The sequence below is a fragment of the Schistocerca cancellata genome, chromosome 9 (assembly GCF_023864275.1).
Source record: "Schistocerca cancellata isolate TAMUIC-IGC-003103 chromosome 9, iqSchCanc2.1, whole genome shotgun sequence".
NCBI lineage: Eukaryota > Metazoa > Arthropoda > Insecta > Orthoptera > Acrididae > Schistocerca > Schistocerca cancellata.
The window spans coordinates 135,500,642-135,527,825 of record NC_064634.1 but is presented as its reverse complement, the minus strand read 5'-3'; the positions used below and the strand labels follow the sequence as shown (position 1 = coordinate 135,527,825).

The following is a 27,184-nucleotide window of genomic DNA, read 5'->3' as shown; positions in this document are numbered from 1 at the left end:
TCAAGACATCACCAACAATGTGTGCCCAAACGTTCACAGAAAATCTGTGTTGATGACGTGACTGCACAATTGCGTGCGGATTCTCGTCAGCCCACACATGTTGATTGTGAAAATTTACAATTTGATCATGTTGGAATGAAACTAAAATGAGCTCTAACATGGAAATTAAGCGTTTCCGGACACATGTCCACATAACATCTTTTCTTTATTTGTGTGTGAGGAATGTTTCCTGGAAGTTTTTGGCCGTACCTTTTTGTAACACCCTGTATAGACAGTGGCATTGAGAGGAAGATGCTGAGTACGAAGGCTTCATTAGAAAGCAGGATTTGGTATAAATATTTAGAATCTTCTGTGTTAAAAGAATGCAAATACTCACAGCCAAAAAAGTTTTGCGTCACCTTGGTTCCGAGAGTTCCAGAACCTGTATAGAAAATTCAAGTAGAGATCAACATAAACATCATTTCTGCCCTTTTCATTGCTCGTGAAAACCACACATTCCATGTTGTACCATCATACAGTGAGACCTTCAGAGGTGGTGGTCCAGATTGCTGTACACACCGGTATTTCTAATAAGCAGTACCATGTCCTCTTGCATTGATGCATGCCTGTATTCATCATGGCGTACTACTCACAAGTTCATCAAGGCATTGTTGGTCCAGATTGTCTCACTCCTCAATGGCGATTCAGTGTAGATCCCTCAGAGTGGTTGGTGGGTCATGTCGTCCGTTAAACAGCCCTTTTCAATCCATCCTAAGCATGTTCAATAGGGTTCAACCCTGGAGAACACGCTGGCCACTCTAATCAAGTGATGTCGTTATCCTGAAGGAAGTCATTCACAAGATGTGCATGATGGGGGTGCGAGTTGTCATCCCTGAAGACAAGTACCTCACCAATATGGTTGCACTGTCAGTCGGAGGAGGGCATTTACGTATCATACAGCCATTACAGTGCCTTCGATGACCACCAGTAGTGTACGTCGGCCCCACGTAATGCCACCTCAAAAAAAACCATCTTGCTGCAGTCACTAGACAGTGTGTATAAAGCATTCAGCCTGACAGGGTTGCCTCCAAACACGTCTCTGACAATTGTCTGGTTGAAGGCATATGCAGCACTCATTGGTGAAAAGAACATGATGCCCCTGAGTGGTCAATTTGGCATGTCGTTCGGGCCATCTGTACTGTGCTGTTTGGTGTTGTTGCACAGATGGACTGCGCCATGGACGTCAGGAGTGAAGTTGCGCATCATGTAGCTTATTGTGCACAGTTTGGATCATAACAGGATGCCCTTTGGCTGCAAGAAAAGCATTATTCAGCATGGTGGCGTTGCTGTCATGGTTCCTACGAGCCATAAGCCATAGATAGCGGTCATCCACTGCAGTAGTAGCCTTTGGGTGACCTGAAAGAGGCACGTCATCGACAGTTCCTGTCTCTTTGTATCTCCTCCACGTTCAAACAACATTGCTTTGGTTCACTCCGAGACGCCTGGACACCTCCCTTGTTGGGAGCCCTTCCTGGCACAATGTGGACGTCATCGAACCGCAGTGTTGACTGTCTAGGCATGGTTGAACTACAGACAACATGATCCATGTACCTCCTTCCTGGTGGAATGACTGGAAATCGGCTGTCAGACCCCTTCTGTCTAATAGGCACTGCTCGTGCATGGTTGTTTACATCTTTGGGTGGGTTTAGTGACATCTCTGAACAGTCAAAGGTACTGTATCTGTGATACAATATCCACAGTCAACGTCTGTCTTCAGGAGTTCTGGGAACAGGGGTGATGCAAAACTTTTTTTGATGTGCGTATGTTCACAAGCCAAAATTTTTGGTAAGAGAGGGGAAATGAGGACTGAGGTAGTTGTCTACAGCCTTAGATGACAAGAACTGATGTGGAGCTGATTTTCAAACTTCCCACCTCTCTCCCATAGGTTGACTTACTTGGTACACACGGTCAATCTTCCTCTCTGGATAGCTGGCCACATCGATCTCAAAAACTTCTTCTCTGAAGAATAATGCTGGTTAAGGGAATTTATCAGACTCTCTCTCTACTCTTAAAATAATTTGGTACTCAAAGAATACTTTTAGTTCAGTCATGGTATATTTAAACTTCCACAAAAAACAAATTCACCACTTCTTATATAAATATTCAAACTCGTGCGAGTTAACCAAGTTGTCAAACATTAGACTCTATTAAGATACATTTACAACAGGGTTGGTTTAATAACCACCAGAAAATATGAACATGTCTTGCTTCTAGCAATTCCAACACATGAATTACTTAAAAGTCTAATCCCATTTCTTCATTTGTTCTTAACGATCATCACAGTCACTAAACCAGCATAGAATAGCACAGGCTGTTCTCTAAACATACACTGAAACTCTATGGATCATACAGCAGGTACTTGTCGGCCGCCATGTCCACATTTTTGTTCGTGACTGTTTTTAGACCTGCACACACAAACATGCACTGTGCAGTAGGCTGGACTCGTCTCTCTCACACTTCTATTTAAAATATCGTGGATCTGTGATGGAGGAAGGCCAAGTGGTTCTAGAATTTACGCAGAAATTCTTGAAGCACTACATATTCTCCCCCCCCCCCCCCCCCCCAGTTTGAACATGCAATATTTTATATACCACCATTATGTACATTTATATCATATATCATAACAATTCATGTTTCAACAGTATACCTTGTTCTTTTAATAACTGGGAATACCCTTTTTCTTATTATTTAGCTATTCCCCCCTTTTTTTTCATTTTACTTTAATAAAACGTGAATATTTCAATCAATGTTGGAGTTAGCACTTTCAATGTCTAAAAAATTGTGAGGACCACTTTTTTTTCTTTTTTCTGCTCTTTATCCAATCGTAAATTCCAGGTGTTCATGACACTAGAGTACTTTATTCTAATTCCTTGTACTATTTTTTCCTTAGTACGTACTAGTATCATTATTTATAGTAGTTTGTAGCCTGGAGGAATTCTGGGCAAATAAAAGTGTTCTTTTCAACCCTTGTAAACTCACATGAAACATAATAAAGCTATTGGTGGTATATAGAATTCAAACTTACCAGAATAATTACTATTATATGTGTGACTTCTGTCACGAATTGTCCTTTTCCCCTAGGGTCAGTACCTATACCTTACATGTGGGTTGACCCTATTAGTGCACTTCTTCCTTCCGTTCTGGTAGGTACGCCCCTTTATAAAACATCCCTGTTCATCAGACCACAGATCATCCTATCTCTATGTAGGTACACCTACCCTATAGCCTTAGCAAATGCCAGGTACGTCCCCTTTATCCTTTATGAGTAGGCCTCATGGTTCATTTCCCTAGTATACATCTTTATGTACACTATAATTAAATACTTCCTGGTAAAAATAAAATCTATTTTACACTTCACTCTCACTTCTTAGTACCTCCTCTAATACCCTAGACTCCTCTTCCACTTCTCTACTTCTACAATCTTAGTAGATACTATGTCTACACATAATTATCAAGTCCCACTACTCTATGACTCACCATTCCATCACAGTGTTTGCTACCCTGACTTTTCTTATGTGATAGTCACGATTAACTCCAACCTTGCTTATCACTGTTTTATAATTATTCCACAAGCTCCCCTGCTCCTATCTCTCTCGGCGCACGAGTTATGAGACTTACCAAACAAAAGCACTGGCAGGTCGATAGACACACAAACAAATACAAACATACACACAAAATTCTAGCTTTCGCAACAAACGGTTGCTTCGTCAGGAAAGAGGGAAGGAGAGGGAAAGACGAAAGGATGTGGGTTTTAAGGGAGAGGGTAAGGAGTCATTCCAATCCCGGGAGCGAAAGACTTACCTTAGGGGGAAAAAGGACAGGTATACACTCTCGCGCACACACACACACACATATCCATCTGCACATACACAGACACAAGCAGACATTTGTAAAGGCAAAGAGTTTGGGCAGAGATGTCAGTCGAGGCGGAAGTACAGAGGCAAAGATGTTGTTGAAAGGCAGGTGAGGTATGAGCGGCGGCAAATTGAAATTAGAAATTAGTGGAAATTGAGGCCTGGCGGATAGCGAGAAGAGAGGATATGCTGAAGGGCAAGTTCCCATCTCCGGAGTTCTGACAGGTTGGTGTTAGTGGGAAGTATCCAGATAACCCGGACAGTGTAACACTGTGCCAAGATGTGCTGGCTGTGCACCAAGGCATGTTTAGCCACAGGGTGATCCTCATTACCAACAAACACTGTCTGCCTGTGTCCATTCATGTGAATGGACAGTTTGTTGCTGGTCATTCCCACATAGAAGGCTTCACAGTGTAGGCAGGTCAGTTGGTAAATCATGTGGGTGCTTTCACACGTGGCTCTGCCTTTGATCATGTACACCTTCCGGGTTACAGGACTGGAGTAGGTGGTGGTGGGAGGGTGCATGGGACAGGTTTTACACCGGGGGCAGTTACAAGGGTAGGAGCCAGAGCGTAGGGAAGGTGTACACGATCAAAGGCAGAGCCACGTGTGAAAGCACCCACGTGATTTACCAACTGACCTGCCTACACTGTGAAGCCTTTTATGTGGGAATGACCAGCAACAAACTGTCCATTCGCATGAATGGACACAGGCAGACAGTGTTTGTTGGTAATGAGGATCACCCTGTGGCTAAACATGCCTTGGTGCACGGCCAGCACATCTTGGCACAGTGTTACATCGTGCGGGTTATCTGGATACTTCCCACTAACACCAACCTGTCAGAACTCCGGAGATGGGAACTTGCCCTTCAGCATATCCTCTCTTCTCGCTATCCGCCAGGCCTCAATCTCCGTTAATTTCTAATTTCAATTTGCCACCGCCCATACTCACCTGTCTTTCAACAACATCTTTGCCTCTGTACTTCCACCTCGACTGACATCTCTGCCCAAACTCTTTGCCTTTACAAATGTCTGCTTGTGTCTGTGTATGTGCGGATGGATGTGTGTGTGTGTGTGTGTGTGTGTGTGTGTGTGTGTGTGTGTGTGTGCGAGCGAGTGTATACCTGTCCTTTTTCCCCCTAAGGTAAGTCTTTCCGCTCCCGGGATTGGAATGACTCCTTACCCTCTCCCTTAAAACCCACATCCTTTCGTCTTTCCCTCTCCTTCCCTCTTTCCTGACGAAGCAACCGTTTGTTGCGAAAGCTAGAATTTTGTGTGTATGTTTGTGTTTGTTTGTGTGTCTATCGACCTGCCAGCGCTTTTGTTTGGTAAGTCTCATCATCTTTGTTTTTAGATATATTTTTCCCACGTGGAATGTGGGAAATATACATGTACTTCAGAAGGATGTAGGTTGCAATAGGTACTGGGAGTTGAAGAAACTTGCACAGGATAGAGTAGCATGGAGAGCTGCATCAAACCAGTCTCAGGACTGAAGACCACAACAACAACATATACATGTATGTATATACAAGATAACACATAAAAAAGGAACAATGTAGAACTGTCACTTAAAAAAACAATGTGTGCATCTTTCCAGATGTACACACATCTTCTTTCCCTACAACCCTTGGCAGTTCTTACATACTTTTAATCTGTAACTTCATTGTTTGTGTATTTGTATTTTTTGTATGCAGAAGTGTTTTTGTGTAGTCTAATTCTTCGGCCTTCTTATCTGAAGATAAGTTGTAGGTTATTGGAAACTACGGAAACTAGGAAGGACTTCATAAATATAAGTAGATGAATGTGGAAAGAGGGAAAAATAGATTGGTCCTAAAATGAGAAGTAAGAAAGGAAAAAAAGGTAGATGTGGTTGCCAATATCGAAGAAGAGAAAGAAGACAGCCCCAAAGACAGGAAACCATTCCCACCCCCTTTCCCCAGAATCACTACCTCGCTGGTACTTGAGTCTCCTACAGAAAGGACATTCCCACCTTCAGCCTTGAGGTCCTCGAAAAAAATCTTAGCAACCCTATGGAAGCAGCAAATGAAGAATCAGGCACACTTGTTTGTGCGGGTCGTTTGAAAGGTGTGATGTGTGTTTTGTGTTAGGCATGATTTATCTGTTAGTGTAAATCATGCTTTTACCTACACTACCCACCCCCTTCTGACATCAATACAAACCCTCTCGTCCATGTCCCATCTCATAAAAGGTATAAAATATTCTTTACCAAGTATAAAATTATATATTCCATTATCACAATCATTTAATTAGTCACACAAATTATGCTTTCCACAAATATAATATTCCATTCAGTTTACTAAGAAAAATATGCTTCAATTACTTTAACTCGATTATCTTACATTCAGTGTAAGAATGGTATTCTCACAAATTCAGAAATTATTTTGAAAATTATGTGCCAGGTATGGTTCTCCCTACTTACTTAGAGCTACGCGACAAAAAAAGGATTACCAGGCAGCTTTCTAGAAAACCATTTTTGGAATCATTGTAATTATGATTCATATTAATAGAATATACAAATTTAATGATGTTGACTTACCTAGACTTTGAAGAGTTTACTTACAAGTACTAATTCAGGCAAAAATAAAACCTAACTGTACGTAGAGATGGCATTGGCTGCTGTCGACATTACAATCAAAACCGTGGGACAGAATGGCTGGCTAGACAGATTTAATCTATCTTATTTCAGGGATAATATGCGTACCAATTCCCACCTAGTAAAGTCAGAATAGGTTGGGACAAGCTGGGACGAGTCATGAGGACAGGTAGGGGCACCCCTGGAATAACCGAGGAAGACGCAATCAAGATTCCTAGCAGGCACAACTCTCTAACAACCGAGGATGATGCAGTCAAAATTCCTAGTGGGCACAACCCCCTAACAACATACCAGGAGCAATTTTGGGTGATGTACTCCTAATTTCTCGCTGGTATGTTTCTCTAATAACCTCTAAGTGGGGGATGATAGAATAGTATAAGAAGTTGGGGGAATTTGGTGCAGAAAAATTTTATTATAGAAGAAACACCAAAAACATGTACTGTGTCATGCCTGTGTGTTGCAAATCAGGGATGGAATCTGTGTGCAAGAATGTGTGAATGTTTCCTTTCTGCAGCTCAGTAGGGCTTGAATGAAGAAGCAACAGGAAAAAATTGAAGAAAGTATTTTGGCACAGTTCTACAAAGGTTCATATCCATCTTGACACAAATCAGTACTGAAACTGTGGGTGCAGGAATGAATTGCCATGACTTCCTGTGAACAGAGTAAAAACTAAGAAACCCCACATATATATATAATGAGTGCTAAAGCTGCAGTATTTCTCGTCACAGTTGGCAATGTAAAATATGCAGTTTAGTGGAGTTGCAGATAATGATCTCTAGAAATTCATGTGACTTCAGTGATGAATATGAGGGCTGTACCCAAATTCCAGGAGCGGCCAAGTGCCCTCTTGCCCCACCCCCCCTCCCCTCCCCTCCCCTCCCCTCCCCTCCCCTCCCCTCTTGCGGACACCTATTATGACTCTATCTTAAACATATCTCGTAATTTTCTAGCACTCGTGGCCATTTTCAAGACTGTGTTTTTATGTCACTCTCCAAAAGTTACCTAAGAAATCAGGAAACTGGTATTTGTAAAAGTAGGAATAATTACTGTAAAATGGCCTTTGGGGAGAGGGGGTGGCTCATGACCCTTATGACCCACCTCTCGGATTTTCTCCTTTTCAAACATATGGATGTGTGAAATTACTGATGAACGCATAATATATTTCAGAATTCTGTTACAAGGGAAGATAAGTTAGTTTTCAGAACAAGTTTTGTCGTCTCTTTTGTAGATAATTCTAAGCTATGCTGCTTTCCAGACACTGGGAGCAGCTCTCTGGCTCAGGCACCTATAGTAAATTATCTACATCTATACTCTATAAACCACGAGGTGCATGGCAGAGGGTACATTCCATTGTGCCAGTTATTAGGATTTCTTCCTGTTCCATTCACAGATGAAATGTGGGAAGAATTCCTCTGTGTGTACAGTAATTATTCTAATCTTGTCCTCATGATCCGTATGTGAGCAATACGTTAGATATTGTATCAAATTCCTAGCAAATATTAGGTATTGTAGCAAACTCCTAGAGTAATCATTTAAAGCTGGTCCCTGAAACATTGCTAATACACTTTCTTGGTATAGTTTACATCTATCCTCAAGAGTCTTCCAGTTCAGTTCCTTCAGAATCTCTGTGGATTAAATAAACCTGTGACCATCCATGCTGGCCTTCTCTGTGTACATTCAAAATCCCCTGTTAGTCCTTTCTGGTATGGGTCCCACACACTTGAGCAATATTCTAGAACCGGTCACACGTGGAGTTTGTAAGCAATCTCCTCTGTAGAATGATTGCACTTTCCCCGTATTCTGCTGATAAAACAAATTCAACCACCTACTTTACCCACAACTGAACCTATGTGATCATTCCATTTTATATCCATACAAAGTGTTACACCCAAGTATTTGCATGGGTTGGCTGATTCCAATAGTGACTCATTGATATTATAATCATAGTATACTACAGTTTTTTATTTTGTGAAGTGCAAAATTTTACATTTCTGAACATATAAAGAAACATTTAAAGCCAATCTATGCACAGATTTCAAATCATATCAAGATCCGACTGAATATTTATGCAGCTTCTTTCAGGCAATATTTCATCATATATAATGCCATCATCTGCAAAAAGTCTCAAGTTACTATTAATGTTGTCTGTGGGCTCACTGACGTACAACCTGAACAGCAAAGGTCCCAACACACTTCGCTGGGACACACCCAAAGTTACTTCTACAACCAATGATGATTCTCCATTCAAGACAACATGCTGTGCCCTTCCTACCAAAAGGTCCTCAACCCAGTCACAAATTTCAGTTGACATGCCATACAATTGTACTTTTGATAATAAGCAAAGTTGAGTACTTAGTCAAATGCTTTTTGAAAATCAAGAAATAGTGCATCTCTCTGTTTGCCTTGATCCATAGCTTTCAGTATATCATATGAGAAAAGAGTGAGTTGGGTTTCACATGATCAATGTTTTCGAAATCCATGCTAGTTGGTGCTGAGGAGACATTCTGTCCAAGATACCTCATTATGTTTGAGCTCAGAATATGTTCTAAAATTCTACAACAAATCGATGTCAAGGAAATTGGACAGTAGTTTTGTGGATCACTTCTAGTATCCTTCTTACAGACAGGTGTGACCTGTGTTTTTTCCAACAACTGAGCATGGTTGTTTGTCTGAGGGATCTACAATAGACTATAGCTAGAAGGGGGGCTAACTCAGCCACAAATTCAGTATAGAATCTGACAGAGATTCCATTGGGGCCTGGAGATTTGTTCAATTTGAATGACTTCAGTTGTTTCTCAACACTGCTGACACTAATACTTATTTCATTCATCTTTTCAGTGGTGCAAGGATTAAACTGGGGCAGTTTTCCTGGGATTTCCTTTGTAAAGGAGCATATGGAAACAAGAGTTAAGCATTTCAGCTTTTGCTTTGCTACCCTCAATTTCAGTTCCTGTTATGATTATGATTAGCTGTGGTCTCTGTTCTAGATAAGTGTCATCTGTTTTCTCATCCAATGGTCTACAGCAAATTATTATTAACAGATGAAGTAATTCAGTCCAATTTCTGTATGGAATACTGACAGATATTCTATTGGTCCCTGAGTTGTAGTTAGGTAGAGATCCAGGGTACAGTTCAGGGGTGCATCTTAGTTGGTTACTATCCCCCGCCCCTACCCCAAATATAACCTTCCCTGTCAAGAACCATGACACACTTATTGTTGGTAGCAGGTAGGATCAGCTGTGAATGCGTACCTCCACCTGACGAACGTTTCTCACAGCCAGCAAGGCCACGAAAAAATCCATGTGTGGTAGGTCTCAGAAGAGCAACTGAAAAGTATCCTTTGTCGAATGAAGCTTGTATTTCCTTATAATTTCTAGGCATTTTTGACATTCTTTGTTTTCAAGATGCTATGGTCTATGAAAATACTTTAGGAGCAAAGGAGACCACTCATTGAAAACCAGGAGCATTGAGGGACATACAAAAAACGAAAAAAAACTTGCTAGCTTTCAGAGTAAGTCCTTTCTGGATCTGGAGCTGGAGGACACACACACACACACACACACACACACACACACACACACACACACACACACACCATAAAGTGACCAACATGTTGAAATCTCATTCCTGACTTGGAGCACCACTGAACCCCCTCCCCCCTCTGTGAAACCCATTATCAACCCACCACACAGTCCCTGCCCAATGAACAGAACTTTTCAATTTGCCACAGCCTCCCAAACTTCCTCCCAGCACTCCACGAAATCCAGAACCCAGACAAAATGAAAACAATGTTTTAACCTTTCCACCAAAAACCTGAATCTCACAGAAGTTTCAGATGTATCCAAAGGCCTCACCTTCAGCCCCACAACCATGTTTAACCATCTTGGACTTGCCAAAAACCTATCCTCCTTCTCCTGATGCCTACTTCTTTGTCACCAATCCCCCGATCAAAGCTAACCTATTTGTCCTTGAAGTCTTTCAGTGACATGCTTCAATAAAATCTTCTTCATTTACAAGCCATATCAATTTGAATAAAATACTTACACTTTTGACAGCTGTCTCTGCCAATCGTCATCATGAGTTAAAAATCACTGATTGACAGGATTGACAAGTTGTTCTGCTTATAAAGATGCCCAAGTGCCATCAGGTGGCATGAGAGGCAAGCATTATGTTTGAAACTGTTGCTCCTACTTCCCTACAAGCATCAATCCTCTATCTTTGCTTTCAGTTGATTTCCAGTGCCTGCCCCCATGCCCTACTACGTGTTTAATCCTGGTATCTGTCGAAACTGTTGCTGTTTATTCTAATTTTGACCACTTCTTTAATATCAGAATCTCCATAGATATCTGAGTAAAAACTCTCATCTTTTCAAATTGTATTTTATCTCCATTTTATAGCCAGCATTCAGCCAAAACTGACTTATCAAATTCCTTTTATTTAATAATGTCATGAGTGCTCTGCATAACACTCAACAAAAGTGCAAATAGTCTGTCGTATGTAAACATTCCTCCATTTACAGGGGCGCCCTACGTGCCAGGACCTCGAAGACTTATGTTGTCTTTAACAGTGTGTAACATATCTCTTGGAGGCAGGCCAGAACACCAGTCTCAGTCTATGTCTCTTCAGCACAAATCCTATCTTGCTAATTGTTGTTCCACAGTATGGAAGGAATTCGGCCAGCTTGTTCTCTTCCACACCACAAGACAGTGTTAAAAGTTTATCCAGTGTAAAGGAAGCCAGACAGGGAGCTGAGCACGAGCACTGCTTGAGAGACTGAAAAGCCAGCCGGGCAAACTTTGTGCCCTTCTGGTCAAGCCAATTGAGAGGTTGGCAGATTTGCATAGCAGAATACAAAATCTTACCCAAAGAGGACTGGAGCTCCTTCAGGTTCTTGGGTGCCGGCAGTTTGATAATGATGTAACTGAAAACTGAAAAGAAAACCATAGTTAACTGATACATAAATTCACCTAACATAAGGTAATTGTCAGTGGAGACTTTACACATCCAACAATCAATTGGAAAATTACAGTTTTGTTAATGGTGGACATGGTAAAACATCTTGTGAAGGATTACTACACTCCTGGAAATTGAAATAAGAACACATTGACACCGGTGTGTCAGACCCACCATACTTGCTCCGGACACTGCGAGAGGGCTGTACAAGCAATGATCACACGCACGGCACAGCGGACACACCAGGAACCGCGGTGTTGGCCGTCCAATGGTGCTAGCTGCGCAGCATTTGTGCACCGCCGCCGTCAGTGTCAGCCAGTTTGCCGTGGCATACGGAGCTCCATCGCAGTCTTTAACACTGGTAGCATGCCGCGACAGCGTGGACGTGAACCGTATGTGCAGTTGACGGACTTTGAGCGAGGGCGTATAGTGGGCATGCGGGAGGCCGGGTGGACGTACCGCCGAATTGCTCAACACGTGGGGCGTGAGGTCTCCACAGTACATCGATGTTGTCGCCAGTGGTCGGCGGAAGGTGCACGTGCCCGTCGACCTGGGACCGGACCGCAGCGACGCACGGATGCACGCCAAGACCGTAGGATCTACGCAGTGCTGTAGGGGACCGCACCGCCACTTCCCAGCAAATTAGGGACACTGTTGCTCCTGGGGTATTGGCGAGGACCATTCGCAACCGTCTCCATGAAGCTGGGCTACGGTCCCGCACACCATTAGGCCGTCTTCCGCTCACGCCCCAACATCGTGCAGCCCGCATCCAGTGGTGTCGCGACAGGCGTGAATGGAGGGACGAATGGAGACGTGTCGTCTTCAGCGATGAGAGTCGCTTCTGCCTTGGTGCCAATGATGGTCGTATGCGTGTTTGGCGCCGTGCAGGTGAGCGCCACAATCAGGACTGCATACGACCGAGGCACACAGGGCCAACACCTGGCATCATGGTGTGGGGAGCGATCTCCTACACTGGCCGTACACCACTGGTGATCGTCGAGTGGACACTGAATAGTGCACGGTACATCCAAACTGTCATCGAACCCATCGTTCTACCATTCCTAGATCGGCAAGGGAACTTGCTGTTCCAACAGGACAATGCATGTCCGCATGTATCCCGTGCCACCCAACGTGCTCTAGAAGGTGTAAGTCAACTACCCTGGCCAGCAAGATCTCCGGATCTGTCCCCCATTGAGCATGTTTGGGACTGGATGAAGCGTCGTCTCACGCGGTCTGCACGTCCAGCACGAACGCTGGTCCAACTGAGGCGCCAGGTGGAAATGGCATGGCAAGCCGTTCCACAGGACTACATCCAGCATCTCTACGATCGTCTCCATGGGAGAATAGCAGCCTGCATTGCTGCGAAAGGTGGATATACACTGTACTAGTGCCGACATTGTGCATGCTCTGTTGCCTGTGTCTATGTGCCTGTGGTTCTGTCAGTGTGATCATGTGATGTATCTGACCCCAGGAATGTGTCAATAAAGTTTCCCCTTCCTGGGACAATGAATTCATGGTGTTCTTATTTCAATTTCCAGGAGTGTAAATGCCTTCTCTGAAAACTACTTAGAATAGATAGCTCAGAACCTCACATGATGGAAATATATTGGATCTAATGGCAAGGAATAAACCTGACCTCTTTGAGGGTGTCCACATCAAAACTGGTATCAGGGATTAGATTAGATTAGTTTTTCGTTCCATAGATCCAAGCTGGGGAGATCCTCGTGGATGTTGAACTTTCTCTTTGTTTTTTTTTTTTTTTTTTTTTTTTTTTTTTATAGCTGATATAACAATACTAATAGTATGAATATATTGCATTGTACTGTATATTTATTGGTCCTGTGAATCATACACTGTACAGGGGTACATAATGATATAGGACGAGTCAAATAATTTGCAATAAAGTTTAACAGAAAAAAGCTGTTGTATGGTTTTCAGTATATAGCAATATAACTCTAACATATGGGAATAACATTTCACAAGTAAATTTAACACGCACACATTTCATACTTTTGGCCTTGATTATACAGACACACACATATATGTAATAGACCACATATAATACACAGATAAATCTAATGTACACATTTCTTATTTTGGCCTTAATTGTATAAACTATTAAAATTTTTCACATATTTACATTGCAGATAAAAATTCATCAGCACTATAGTAACAATTCTGTAGCAAGTAGTCACTCACTGCAGTTTTGAATTTATGCATGCCAGTTATTGCCTTAATTTCTTTAGGTAGTTTGTCATACAGTTTTGTTTCTATTAAAAAATTCGTCAATGGAGTAGAAGGAGTTGGCCACTAGTTAGTCTTTCAGGCTCCTTTTAAATTGATCTTTATTTGTAACTAAATTTTTTATGTTTGCTGGCAAATTATTGAAGGTGAGTGCTCCTGAGTAGTGGACCCCTTTTTGAACTAAAGTAAGTGCTTTTAAGTCTTTGTGCAGATCATTTTTGTTCCTGGCATTGTATGTATGAACCAAACTGTTTGTTGGAAAAAGAGATATATTATTTAGGACAAATTTCATTAAGGAGTAAATATACTGAGAGGCAGTGGTTAGTATACCCAGTTCTTTCAAGAGGTTTCTACATGACGTCCGTGAATTTACTCCACAAATAATACATATTACACGCTTTTGGACTCTGAAAACTTTTGTTTGACTTGAAGGGTTACCCCAAAATATTATACCATATGACATTATGGAATGAAAGTAGGCAAAGTATGCAAGCTTTTTCATTTTTATGTTGCCTATGTCTGCTAACACTCGAATTGCAAATACAGATTTGTTAAGGCGTTTCTACAGTTCTGTGGTGTGCTCCTCCCAACTGAATTTATTATCAAGTTATAATCCCAGGAATTTAAGACTGTCAACCTCTTCTATCTGCTCTTCTTCATACTTTATGCATATGCTGGGTGGAAACCTCTTACAGGTTCTGAATTGCATGTAGTGAGTCTTTTCAGTTTAATGTTAATGAGTTGGCTTTAAACCATTTATTAATACCCATGAAAATATCATTAGCAGATCTTTCTGGAACTACACTCAACATACTATTTATTGCAATACTTGTGTGATCTGCAAACAAAACGAACTCTGCTTCTGGCAGTGTAACTGATGAGAGATCATTAATGTACACAAGAAAAAGCAATGGCCCTAAGATGGATCCTTGTGGGACACCACATGTAATTTCTTCCCATTCAGATGATGGCTGATGACTTAATTCACTAGTCCCTTGTACTGACACCCTTTTTTTCCTGTTAGCTAGGTATGACTTGAACCATTTTGCAGCACTGCCCGTGACACCATAGAATTCTAATTTATTTAAAAGGATGTTGTGGTTCACACAATCAAATGCCTTTGACAAATCACAGAAAATACCAGCTGCTTGTAATTTGTTATTTAATGAATTAAGTACATTTTCACTGTAGGTGTAAATAGCCTTCTCGATATCAAAACCCTTCAGAAATCCAAACTGTGTTCTTGATAATATGTTATTTGTGGTCAGATGGTTGAGAAGCTGCCTGTACATTACTTATTCTAAAATTTTTGAGAATTCTGGCAAAAGTGAAATCGGTCTGTAGTTTGATGGTATCTCTTTATCCCCTTTCTTGAATAGAGGCTTAACATCTGCATATTTTAGCCAGTCAGGAAATGTCCCAGTTATAATTCACTGGTTACACAAGTAACTTAGAATTGTACTAAACTCACAAGAACATGCCTTAATTAACTTTGTTGATATTTCATCGTAACCACTAGAATGCTTTGTTTTCAAAGATTTTATTATGGAAGTTATTTCTTTTGGTGAAGTGAGTGACATATTCATGTAGCTGAAGCTATTTGTAAAGGCTAGTTTCAGATATTCAAGGGCATTATTTACTGATCCTGCCAATCCCATTCTATCAGTAACGGATATAAAGTACTTGTTAAATAGATTTGCCACACTACAGTTGTGGCAACAGTCATTACCTAAGGACAACTAAAACAAGTAGAAAGTTATATATGTTCAGTAAACTAGATAAAATATCAGTAGTATCATACCTCAATGAAGAGCTTGAAACTATCAGCATAGGTCAGGAGCATGTAGAGGAACTATGGCTCAAGTTTAAAAAAATAGTTGACCATCCATTGGATAGATACATACTCAGCAGAACAGTTCATAATTGGAGGCATGCTCTGTGGCATATACACATTGTAAAGAAACTTCTAGAGGAACAGAGACTACTGCATAATAGGAGTAAAACAAAGCACAGACTACAGATAGAGAGATACTGAGGAAACATATTTGATTCTCAAGAGAACAATGTGTGAACTCTTCACTGACTACCATAGCAGAATATTGTCAAATTATCTTCCATAAACTCCAAAGAAATTCCGGTCGTATGTATAAGCTGATAGTGGCTTCAAAGTTAATGTCCAGACACTCACGAATGACATAGGGACTGAACCTAAGGGTAGCAAAGCAAAAGCTGAAATGCTGAACTCTGTTTTCAAATGTTCCTTTACAAAGGAAAACTCAGGAGAAAAGCTCCTATTTAATCCTCGTACAATTGAAAAGATGAGTGAAGTAAGTGTTAGTGTCAGCGGTGTTGAGAAACAGCTCAAAACATTAAAAATGAACATAGCTTCAGGGCCTGACGTGATCCTTATCAGATTCTATACTCAATTTACAGCTGAGTAAGCCTCTCTGTTAACTATAATCTATCATAGATCCCTCTTAACACAAATCATGCCCAGTAGTTGGAAGAAAGCAAATGTCACTCGCATCCACAAAAAGGATAGTGGGAGTGATCCACAAAACTACCATTCAATATTCTTGACGTCAATGTGTTATAGAATCTTAGAACATATTCTGAGCTCAAACATAATGACATAACTTGAAGAGAATGACCTCCTCCATGCCAACTGGCATGGATTCCAAAAACATCACTAATGCAAAACCCAACTTACACTTTTCTCACATGACATATTGAAAGCTTTGGATCAAAGTAGTCAGGTAGATGCAATATTTCTTGAATCCAAAAAGCATTTCACTCAATACCATATCTATGCTTATCCTCAAAAGTATAACCATATGGGGAATCAAGCGAAATTTATGACTGCATTGGTGATTTTTTGATAGGGAGGATGCACCATGTCATCTTGTATGGAGATCCATCATCTAGTGTTGAAGTAACATTGGATGTGCCCCATGGAAGTGTGTTGGACCATTATGATGATATAATAGTAACCTCAAACTTTTTGCATGTGATGCATTTATCTATAATGAAGTACTGTCTGAAAGAAGCTGCAGAAATATTCAATCAGATCTTGGTAAGATTTCAAGGTGATGCAAAGATTGGAAACTTGCTTTACCTGTTCAGAAATGTAAAACAGTGCATTTCATAAAATGAAAAATGTAGTATCCTATGACTACTATATTTTACAGACTATAAGATGCACTTTTTCCTTCAAAAAATTGCCTCCAAAATTCATGTGCATCTTATACTTGAAATTAACATAATGTCCAGAGTTTGATTTAAAATTCCTGCCAGTCTTAAACATGGCTATACATTCAATGCCATGGGAAATCTATCTCTACCTGGAAACATTGGATTCAACTCACAGGATCGGTGCACTGATGTGAGAAATATGAGTTGTGGGGATTCACAAGCTTGCTAATGCTGTCTCCCTGTCACTCCGCCATCACAAACCAGTAACACTATCTAGCCTATGACGCATCATTGCTGTCTACAAAGCCAGTGAACTTGAACTGTAAGTGATCTGTGTTATCAGTAACAGTACAATATTTTTGTTATTAGTTAGGTTCGTAACGGTAAAAAATTAAAAGTATTCATATGATCCGAGCTATAAATTGAATGTAATAGCTTAAGCAGAAGAACCTGGAAACTGAGCAGCTGAGTGGCATTTCAGCCTTTCAGCAACAGAGAAAACCATTTGCGATTGGCAGGCTAGCAAAGAAGAACTGAAAAAAAAGAGAAGGACTGAATGTCAAATATAGGACTGAATGCAAGATGGCCAAAACTAGAAGATGACATATTGGGGTGGAATAAATGGATGATGGATGAAACCCAACATGAATTGATGCTGAAGGAAGCTTTAAAACAAACTACAATCAAACAAGTGTGTCAGTGGATATAACAGTCATTGTAGAGTGAGAGAAGGCGTTATTGTTAAATCTTTCAAGAAGAGTGGCATTAGTAACTGTTTTGATGGCAAGACGATCTTATATTTGAAAAGGACCATAATGATGATGAAGAGGAAGAAAAAGATGAAGATAGTTCAGATGACAATTTTTAGAGATTTTAAAAGTCAGTTTGGTTTTTCAATAACTACAATTTCTTCTAGTGTGGCTTTTGCAATTTAATAATAAAAATGTCATTTTTTTAAAAAAAATTGCTTAAAAATTAAGGTGCACCTATAATCCACAGCATTTTATAGTCTGTAAAATATAGCATAATATCAATTAGTCACAGCTAGAATCAGCCAACTGAGTGTAACACTTTGCAGGCATATTAAATGAAAAGATCACATAGGCTCAGTCATGAGTAAAGCAGATTGCAGACTTCAGTTAATTGGTAGAATACTGGGAAAAATGGAATCAGTCTACAAAGGAGATTGTTTACAAATCACTCGTGCAACCAATTCTGGAATACTCCTCAAATATGTGGGACCTATACCAAATAGGATTAACAAGGGATACTGGACATATACAGAGAATGGCACTAAGAGTAGCCACAAGTTTGCTTGGCCCATGGGAGAGTGTCACAAAGATACTGAAGAAACTGAACTGGCAGACTCCTGAAGGTAGACAAAAAGTGTCCCAAGAAAGCCTACTTACAAAGTTTCAGGGACAGCTTTAAATGATGAATCAACAAATAAACTACAACCCCCCTACATATCAACCACATAGGGATCATGAGCAAACTATCAGATTAATTACAGCATGCACAGAGGCATTTTTTAAACATACATTTATGCTGCACTCCATCTGTGAATGGAACAGGAAGCAGCCCTAATAACTGGTACAGTGGGACAACCCCCCTGCCATGCACTTCACAGTGATTTGCAGAGTATAGATGTAGGTGCAGATGTCGATGGCTTTGATGTGATCATCCGTAGTGATGGGATGATCCTTACTAAGCACATGACCCAAGAAATGTACCTCTGGGACAAAAAAGTGCACCTTTACAGCTTGCAATGAAGGCAGCTCTCCAGGAGGGGTTGTAAAACAACTGAAGGTTTTGTAATTGCTCTTTCCAAGTAAGGCCCACAATCAGAAGTCATTAAGGTATTTGACACAATGGGGATGTCCCAAATCAACTGCTCCAAACACTGTTGGTAAAATCTGCCGCAGATAAGATTCCAAAAGGCAAGCAATTAAACTGGTAAAGACTAAAGGGGATAATGAAGACCAGGAAAGTCTGAGAAACCACTTGCAGTGGTAGCTGCAGGTAATCATCGCGCAAATTAATGTGCAAATCATACTTGCCCCCAACAACTTAGTCAAAATTTCTAGCTGATGTGATGAATGGCATCTAGCTCTAAATGTAGAAAAGTGTAAGTTAATGCAGATGAGTAGGAAAAGCAAACCCATAATGTTCAAATACAGCATTAGTGGTGTACTGCTTGACACACTCATATTGATTAAATATCGAAGCATAACATTGCAAAGCAATTTGAAATGGAACAAGCACGTAAGAATTGTAATACAGTGGATGGTTGACTACAGTTTATTGTGAAAATTTTACGAAAGTGTGGTTCATCTGTAAAGGAAACCACACATAGGACACTAGTGCAAGCAATTCTTGAGTACTGCTCGAGTGTTTGGGATCCACACTACGTCAGATTAAAGATTACATTGAAGAAATTCAGAGGCAGGCTGCTAGATTTGTTACTGATAGCTTCAAACAACACACAGGTATTATGGAGATGCTTCAGGAATTCAAATGAGAATCCATGGATGCAAGGTGGTGGTGTTTTCGAGGAACACTATAGAGGAAAGGTAGAGAAAGAAGCTGATTTCAAAACAATGCTACTGCGCCATCATACATCTTGTGTAATGTCTACAAAGATAAGATAAGAGAAATTAGGTCTCATATGGAGGCAGACAGACAGTCATTTTTCCCTTGCTCTATTTGTGAGTAGAACAGGAAAGGAAATGACTACCAGAGGTACAGGATATCCTCTGCCACACACCATATGGTGGCTTGTGTAGTATTTCTGTAGATGCATATGTAGAACTTTTCTAACAACTCTGCCCTCCATGGAACATGATATGATTCCATGACATATTGCTTGTTGTCCATCAGTTTAAACTTGCTGCCAAGGCATACAGCACCACTGGGCTTCTGAATCACCACCAAACATACGTCCCAATGACTTGACAAAATGGAGAAATGATGCCTTGATCCGGCCAACACTGCAACTCTGCCTTTACCTTGCCATGTGTGGCTAAAGGAATGGGGCGCAAGCAACAAGATTTAGGTACCACTGATGGCTTAAGAGATATGCTTCGAAATTTTCTGCCTGGCCCAAGATATTCTCAAACAGTGGGCTGTACGACTGCAGTAAAGAGTTCAGATCATGAAAAGAAATAAACTGTGGCACCATATGCACTTCAACATTGACCTGGAAGCCAAAAACAGAAAAACCATTGAGCCCAAAGATATTTTGGGTCAATGGTGAATTGACCACTAACATGCGACATTCTCGTCATGTGTGGAGACAGAGAACTGCCCTGCAAGGGAATGCAGTGTTTAGTGTAATACACAACCTGACAGAGTGACTGTTGCGATTCTAAGAGCGCATCCACTACCAATGTCAGCAAAATATTCTGGGGCAATATATGCTGCTGCCAAAACTGTATGAAGAATGTTACCTGCTTCTGGTGTAGAACACATGTTGCTTCATTTATTACTAGCCCATATCTGCTTATCATTCTGAACACTGCTCTGATGTGTTCCTTATGTGATGCTGTCCTTTGAGAAAATATTAGGATATCATCAAGATAAACAAAACAGAAATCCAAACCCCTTAACACCACACCTATGAAGTGCTGGCATATTAGGGCAGCATTTTTTAAACCAAATGGCATAAGCAGATCATCAAAAATACCAACAATATTATTGCTGCTGTCTTGGGTATGTCCTCTTCTGCCACCAGTACCTGATTGTAACCCTACTTACAATCAGCCTCACTGAAGACTATAGCTTTGGCTCGCATATTTGTAAAATCTGTTATAGGTTGGTTGGTTTGTGGGTGTTGAAGGGACCAGACTGCAAAGGTCATCAGTCCCTATTTCCACAACCATGAAGCGTCAATAAGGGATAAAAAAACATGCAACAGAGATGACAAGAGAGAACACAGAACAAGAAAGACACAGCCAAAGACCAGATAAAAGGAATTAAAAGCACACAGAGTGTGACAGTGGTTGGTTGACCATGGAAACAAAAAAGGAAAAGCCAACCACCAAGAGACACACTAAAAACCCCAATCTAAAACCGTAGGCCAAAGGCCAGACTCAACCCAAAAAAAAGACAAACCCTTAGATCGAGCGATAAAAACCCCCTGCATGAATAAAACTCAAAAGTATGTCTGCCATTGCAGCATCATCTGTTAAAAGTGCAGGGAGCGTATCAGGCAGCACAAATGTCTGCCTGAGCGCAGTTAAAAGCGGACAGGTCAACAAGATGTAGACTGCTGTCAACACTGATCCACAGTGACAGAGAGGTGGGTCCTCATGGCGCAAGAGATGACTGTGTGTCAACCAGGTATGGCCAATGCCACACACCTGTAGTCTCCTTGACGACCCAAAGTTTTGTTTGGTGAAGGCAGGGTGTGCCATTTATCACCCCAGGTGCCAGTGCACTGACAGCATGTTTGGCCAGCGTGCCGACATGACCTGGGGTCCACACAAAGACCACGGAGCAGCCACAGCGGGAAAGAGTATGGAAGGACTCCTGGATAGCCATCGCCAGACGAGAGCAAGGGAAACATTGGTTGATAGCTCGTAAACCACTCAGGGAGTCACTATAGATAATGAAGGACTCACCTGAGCAGGAGCGGATCTACTCTAGGGTGCGAGAAATGGTGACAAGCTCTGCAGTGAAAACACTGCAGCCAGTCAGCAATGATTCCCAAGAGTAATAGCATAACCAACTCGACCAGCAACCATCAAACCATTGGTATAGGCCACATCAGAGCCGTGAAACACGGCAAGGATGGAAAGAAAGCAGCGGCAGAGGGCCTCAGGAGGGACTGAGTCCTTCGGGCTCTGTGCCAAATCCATGTGAAGGCATGGGCAGGGCACAGAGGCACAGAAAAAGAGGTGGGAGAGGGAAAAACTGTAACCCAGAGAGAAGAGCCCGGATGCGTAGCACGATCATACACCCTGACCGGAGCTGCCATTCTGCAAGATGGACGACCAAGTTGGGGAACAGGAGATGGATAGATGGGTGCCTGCGCAAGCTACAAACATGTGCAGTATAAGCTGCCAGTAGACGTAGGTGCCGGATCCGCAGTGGAGGGACACCAGCCTCCACAAGTATGCTGTTTACAGGGCTTGTGCAGAAAGTTCCAGTTGCGAGTCGTATCCCGCAGTGAAGTATGGGGTCAAGCAAACGCAATGCAGAATGCGATGCTGAACCATAAACCAGGCTCCCATAATCAAAACTGGACTGAATCAATGCCTGATTCAGTTGTAGAAGGGTAGACTGATCGGCACCCCAGCTGCTGTGAGTCAAGCAACAAAGAGCGTTAAGATGGCGCCAGCACATTTGTTTAAGCTGCCGAATATGAGGGAGCCACGTCAACCGGTATTAAAAAGCAAGCCCAAAAAATGGTGCATCTCCACCACAGCAAGAGGTTCGCTGTCAAGATAAAGCCGTGGCTCAGGGTGAACAGTGCGATGCCAGCAGAAATGCATGATGCAGGCCTTGACGGCCAAGAACTGGAAGCCGTGCATGACAGCTCAAGACTGCACCCTGTGGATAGCACCCTGTAGCTGCCATTCACCAACCACAATGCTAGTGGAGCTATAGTACAGGCAAAAGTCGTCAGCATACAAAGAAGCCGATACGGACATTCCCACGGCTGCAACTAGCCCATTGACAGCAACTAAAAAGAGGCAGACACTCAAGACAGAGCCTTGTGGGACACCATTCTCCTGGACTCGGAAGAAACTGTGGGAGGAACCAACTCGGACACAGAAGGAAAGAAGCGACAGAAAATTTTGAATAAAAATTGGGAGCAGGCCACTAAGACCCCACCCATGAAGCGTGGTGAGGATGTGATGTTGCCATGTGGTAACGTATGCCTTCCACATGTTAAAAAAGATGGCAACCAAATGCTGATGGTGGGTAAATGCCGTACGGATGGCAGACTCCAGGCAGACCACATTATCGGTGGCAGAGCGGCCCTTACCGAATCCACCCTGAGATGGAGCCAGAAGGCCCCGAGACCCAAGTAGCCAGCTCAACCTCCAGCTCACCATGCATTGGAGCAACTTGCACAGATCATTGGTGAGGCTAATGGGGTGGTAGCTGTCCACCTCAATTGGGTTTCTGCCAGGCTTCAGCACTGTATGATGATACTTTCCCGCCACTGAGATTGGAACTCATACTCAACCCAGATACAGTTGAAGATGTCTAGGAGGCTTCGCTGGCAGTTCACCAAGATCTGTTTGAGCATCTGATAGTGGGTGCAATCCAGCCCGGGAGCCATATCAGGACAAGCGGCTAGGGGACTTTGGAATTCCCACTCACTGAACCGAGCACTGTACGATTCAGGGTGTTGCGTGTGGAATGATAGGCTTTGACATTCCAACTGCTCTTTCAGGGAGTGGAAGGCAAGTGGGTAATTTGTAGAAGTGGAACTCTGAGCATAATGCTCCGCTAAGAGTTTTGCAATTGTGTCAGAGTCGGAACAGACTGCTCCATTCAGGGAAAGCCCAGGTACGCAGATGGGGGGTCCAATAGCCATTTGTTGTTGTGGTGGTCTTCAGTCCTGAGACTGGTTTGATGCAGCTCTCCATGCTACTCTATCCTGTGCAAGCTTCTTCATCTCCCAGTACCTACTGCAACCTACATCCTTCTGAATCTGCTTAGTGTATTCATCTCTTGGTCTCCCCCTACGATTTTTACCCTCCACGCTGTCCTCCAATACTAAATTGGTGATCCCTTGATGCCTCAGAACATGTCCTACCAACCGATCCCTTCTTCTGGTCAAGTTGTGCCACAAACTTCTCTTCTCCCCAATCCTATTCAATACTTCCTCATTAGTTATGTGATCTACCCACCTAATCTTCAGCATTCTTCTGTAGCACCACATTTCGAAAGCTTCCATTCTCTTCTTGTCCAAACTATTTACCGTCCATGTTTCACTTCCATACATGGCTACACTCCATACAAATACTTTCAGAAATGACTTCCTGACACATAAATCTATACTCGATGATAACAAATTTCTCTTCTTCAGAAACGCTTTCCTTGCCATTGCCAGTCTACATTTTATATCCTCTCTACTTCGACCATCATCAGTTATTTTGCTCCCCAAATAGCAAAACTCATGTACTACTTTAAGTGTCTCATTTCCTAATCTAATACCCTCAACATCACCCGACTTAATTTGACTACATTCCATTATCCTCGTTTTGCTTTTGTTGATGTTCATCTTATATCCTCCTTTCAAGACACTGTCCATTCCGTTCAACTGATCTTCCAAGTCCTTTGCTGTCTCTGACAAAATTACAATGTCATCGGCAAACCTCAAAGTTTTTATTTCTTCTCCATGGATTTTAATACCTACTCCGAACTCTTCTTTTGTTTCCTTTACTGCTTGCTCAATATACAGATTGAATAACATCGGGGAGAGGCTACAACCCTGTCTTACTCCCTTCCCAACCACTGCTTCCCTTTCATGTCCCTCGACTCTTATAACTGCCATCTGGTTTCTGTACAAATTGTAAATAGCCTTTCGCTCCCTGTATTTTACCCCTGCCACCTTTAGAATTTGAAACAGAGTATTCCAGTCAACATTGTCAAAAGCTTTCTCTAAGTCTACAAATGCTATAAACGTAGGTTTGCCTTTCCTTATTCTTTATTCTAAGATAAGTCGTAAGGTCAGTATTACCTCACGCGTTCCAGTATTTCTACAGAATCCAAACTGATCTTCCCAGAGGTCGGCTTCTACCAGCTTTTCCATTCGTCTGTAAAGAATTCGTGTTAGTATTTTGCTGCTGTGGCTTATTAAACTGATTGTTCGGTAATTTTCACATCTGTCAACACCTGCTTTCTTTGGGATTGGAATTATTATATTCTTCTTGAAGTCTGAGGGTATTTCGCCTGTTTCATACATCTTGCTCACCAGATGGTAGAGTTTTGTCAGGACTGATTCTCCCAAGGCTGTCAGTAGTTCCAATGGAATGTTGTCTACTCCGGGGGCCTTGTTTCGACTCAGGTCTTTCAGTGCTCTGTCAAACTCTTCACACAGTATCGTATCTCCCATTTCATCTTCATCTACATCCTCTTCCATTTCCATAATATTGTCCTCAAGTACATCGCCCTTGTATAGACCTTCTATATAGTCCTTCCACCTTTCTGCTTTCCCTTCTTTGCTTAGAACTGGGTTTCCATCTGAGCTCTTGATGTTCATACAAGTGGTTCTCTTATCACCAAAGGTCTCTTTAATTTTCCTGTAGGCATTATCTATCTTACCCCTAGTGAGATAAGCCTCTACATCCTTACATTTGTCCTCTAGCCATCCCTGCTTAGCCATTTTGCACTTCCTGACGATCTCATTTTTGAGACGTTTGTATTCCTTTTTGCCTGCTTCATTTACTGCATTTTTATATTTTCTCCTTTCATCAATTAAATTCAATATTTCTTCTGTTACCTAAGGATTTCTCCTAGCCCTTGTCTTTTTACCTACTCGATCCTCTGCTGCCTTCACTACTTCATCCCTCAAAGCTACCCATTCTTCTTCTACTGTATTTCTTTCCCCCATTCATGTCAATTGTTCTCTTATGCTCTCCCTGAAACTCTGTACAACCTCTGGTTCTTTCAGTTTATCCAGGTCCCATCTCCTTAAATTCCCACCTTTTTGCAGTTTGTTCAGTTTTAATCTACAGGTCATAACCAATAGATTGTGGTCAGAGTCCACATCTGCCCCTGGAAATGTCTTACAATTTAAAACCTGGTTCCTAAATCTCTGTCTTACCATTATATAATCTATCTGATACCTTTTAGTATCTCCAGGGTTCTTCCATGTATACAACCTTCTTTTATGATTCTTAAACCAAGTGTTAGCTATGATTAAGTTGTGCTCTGTGCAAAGTTCTACCAGGCGGCTTCCTCTTTCATTTCTTAGCCCCAATCCATATTCACCTACTACATTTCCTTCTCTCCATTTTCCTACACTCGAATTCCAGTCACCCATGACTATTAAATTTTCGTCTCCCTTCACTATCTGAATAATTTCTTTTATTTCATCATAAATTTCTTCAATTTCTTCGTCATCTGCAGAGCTAGTTGGCATATAAACTTGTACTACTGTAGTAGGTGTGGCTTCGTATCTATCTTGGCCACAATAATGCATTCATTATGCTGTTTGTAGTAGCTTACCCGCATCCCTATTTTCCTATTCATTATTAAACCTACTCCTGCATTACCCCTATTTGACTTTGTGTTTATAACCCTGTAGTCACCTGACCAGAAGTCTTGTTCCTCCTGCCACTGAACTTCACTAATTCACACTATATCTAACTTTAACCTATCCATTTCCCTTTTTAAATTTTCTAACCTACCTGCCCGATTAAGGGATCTGACATTCCACGCTCCGATCCGTAGAACGCCAGTTTTCTTTCTCCTGATAATGACATCCTCTTGAGTAGTCCCCGCCCGGAGATCCGAATGGGGGACTATTTTACCTCTGGAATATTTTACCCAAGAGGACGCCATCATCATTTAATCATACAGTAAAGCTGCATGCCCTCGGGAAAAATTACGGCCATAGTTTCCCCTTGCTTTCAGCCGTTCGCAGTACCAGCACAGCAAGGCCGTTTTGGCCAATAGCCATAGAGTCGCCTAATCTTGGTCCAAACCTGTGATGGAGAGGTACAGAGGCCGATGGTGGAGACATACCTTTCCCAGTACTCCTGCTTGCATCGGTGAATAAGGCGACGGGCTCGGGCATGGAGTCGTTTAAAGGCGATGCGGTGTTCCAATGATGGGTGCCACTTAGGATGTAAGAGGGCCTGCCTGTGATCTCTAATCACTTCAGTGATCACATGTGACCACCAAGGCACAGTCCTCTGCTGACATGACCCGGAAGAACAGGGAATTGCAGATTCCGTGGCAGAAATGATGCCGGTGGTGATCGTGTGAACCACCACATCAATGGCGTCATTAGAAAGAGGCTTAATAGTGGCAATGGAGGCAAACAAGTCCCAGTCAGCCTTATTCATAGCCCATCTGGAGGGGCGCCCAGAAGATTGACACTGTGGCAGTGACAGAAAGGTCAGGAAGTGGTCATTACCGCACAAGTCATCATGCATACACCATTGGACAAATGGCAGAAGGCCAGGGCTGCAGACCGAAAGGTCAATGTCTGAGTATGTGCCTTGTGCCACACTGAAATGTGTGGGAGCACCATTGTTTAAGAGAGAACCGTCGAGCTGTGCCAACACCTGCTCAACGACAGTGCCTCAGCCTGTTGCCACCAA

At 42.0% G+C, this 27,184-nt stretch overlaps 1 long non-coding RNA gene across 1 annotated transcript in view; it reads right to left on the bottom strand.

Moving 5' to 3' along the window:
- Positions 1-27,184, bottom strand: part of LOC126100815 (uncharacterized) — a 42,368-nt gene that overhangs the window by 7,036 nt on the left and 8,148 nt on the right. Inside the window, exon 2 of the long non-coding RNA XR_007522214.1 lies at positions 11,369-11,434. This is a non-coding gene — a long non-coding RNA (uncharacterized LOC126100815). The remainder of the gene's footprint in view (positions 1-11,368; positions 11,435-27,184) is intronic.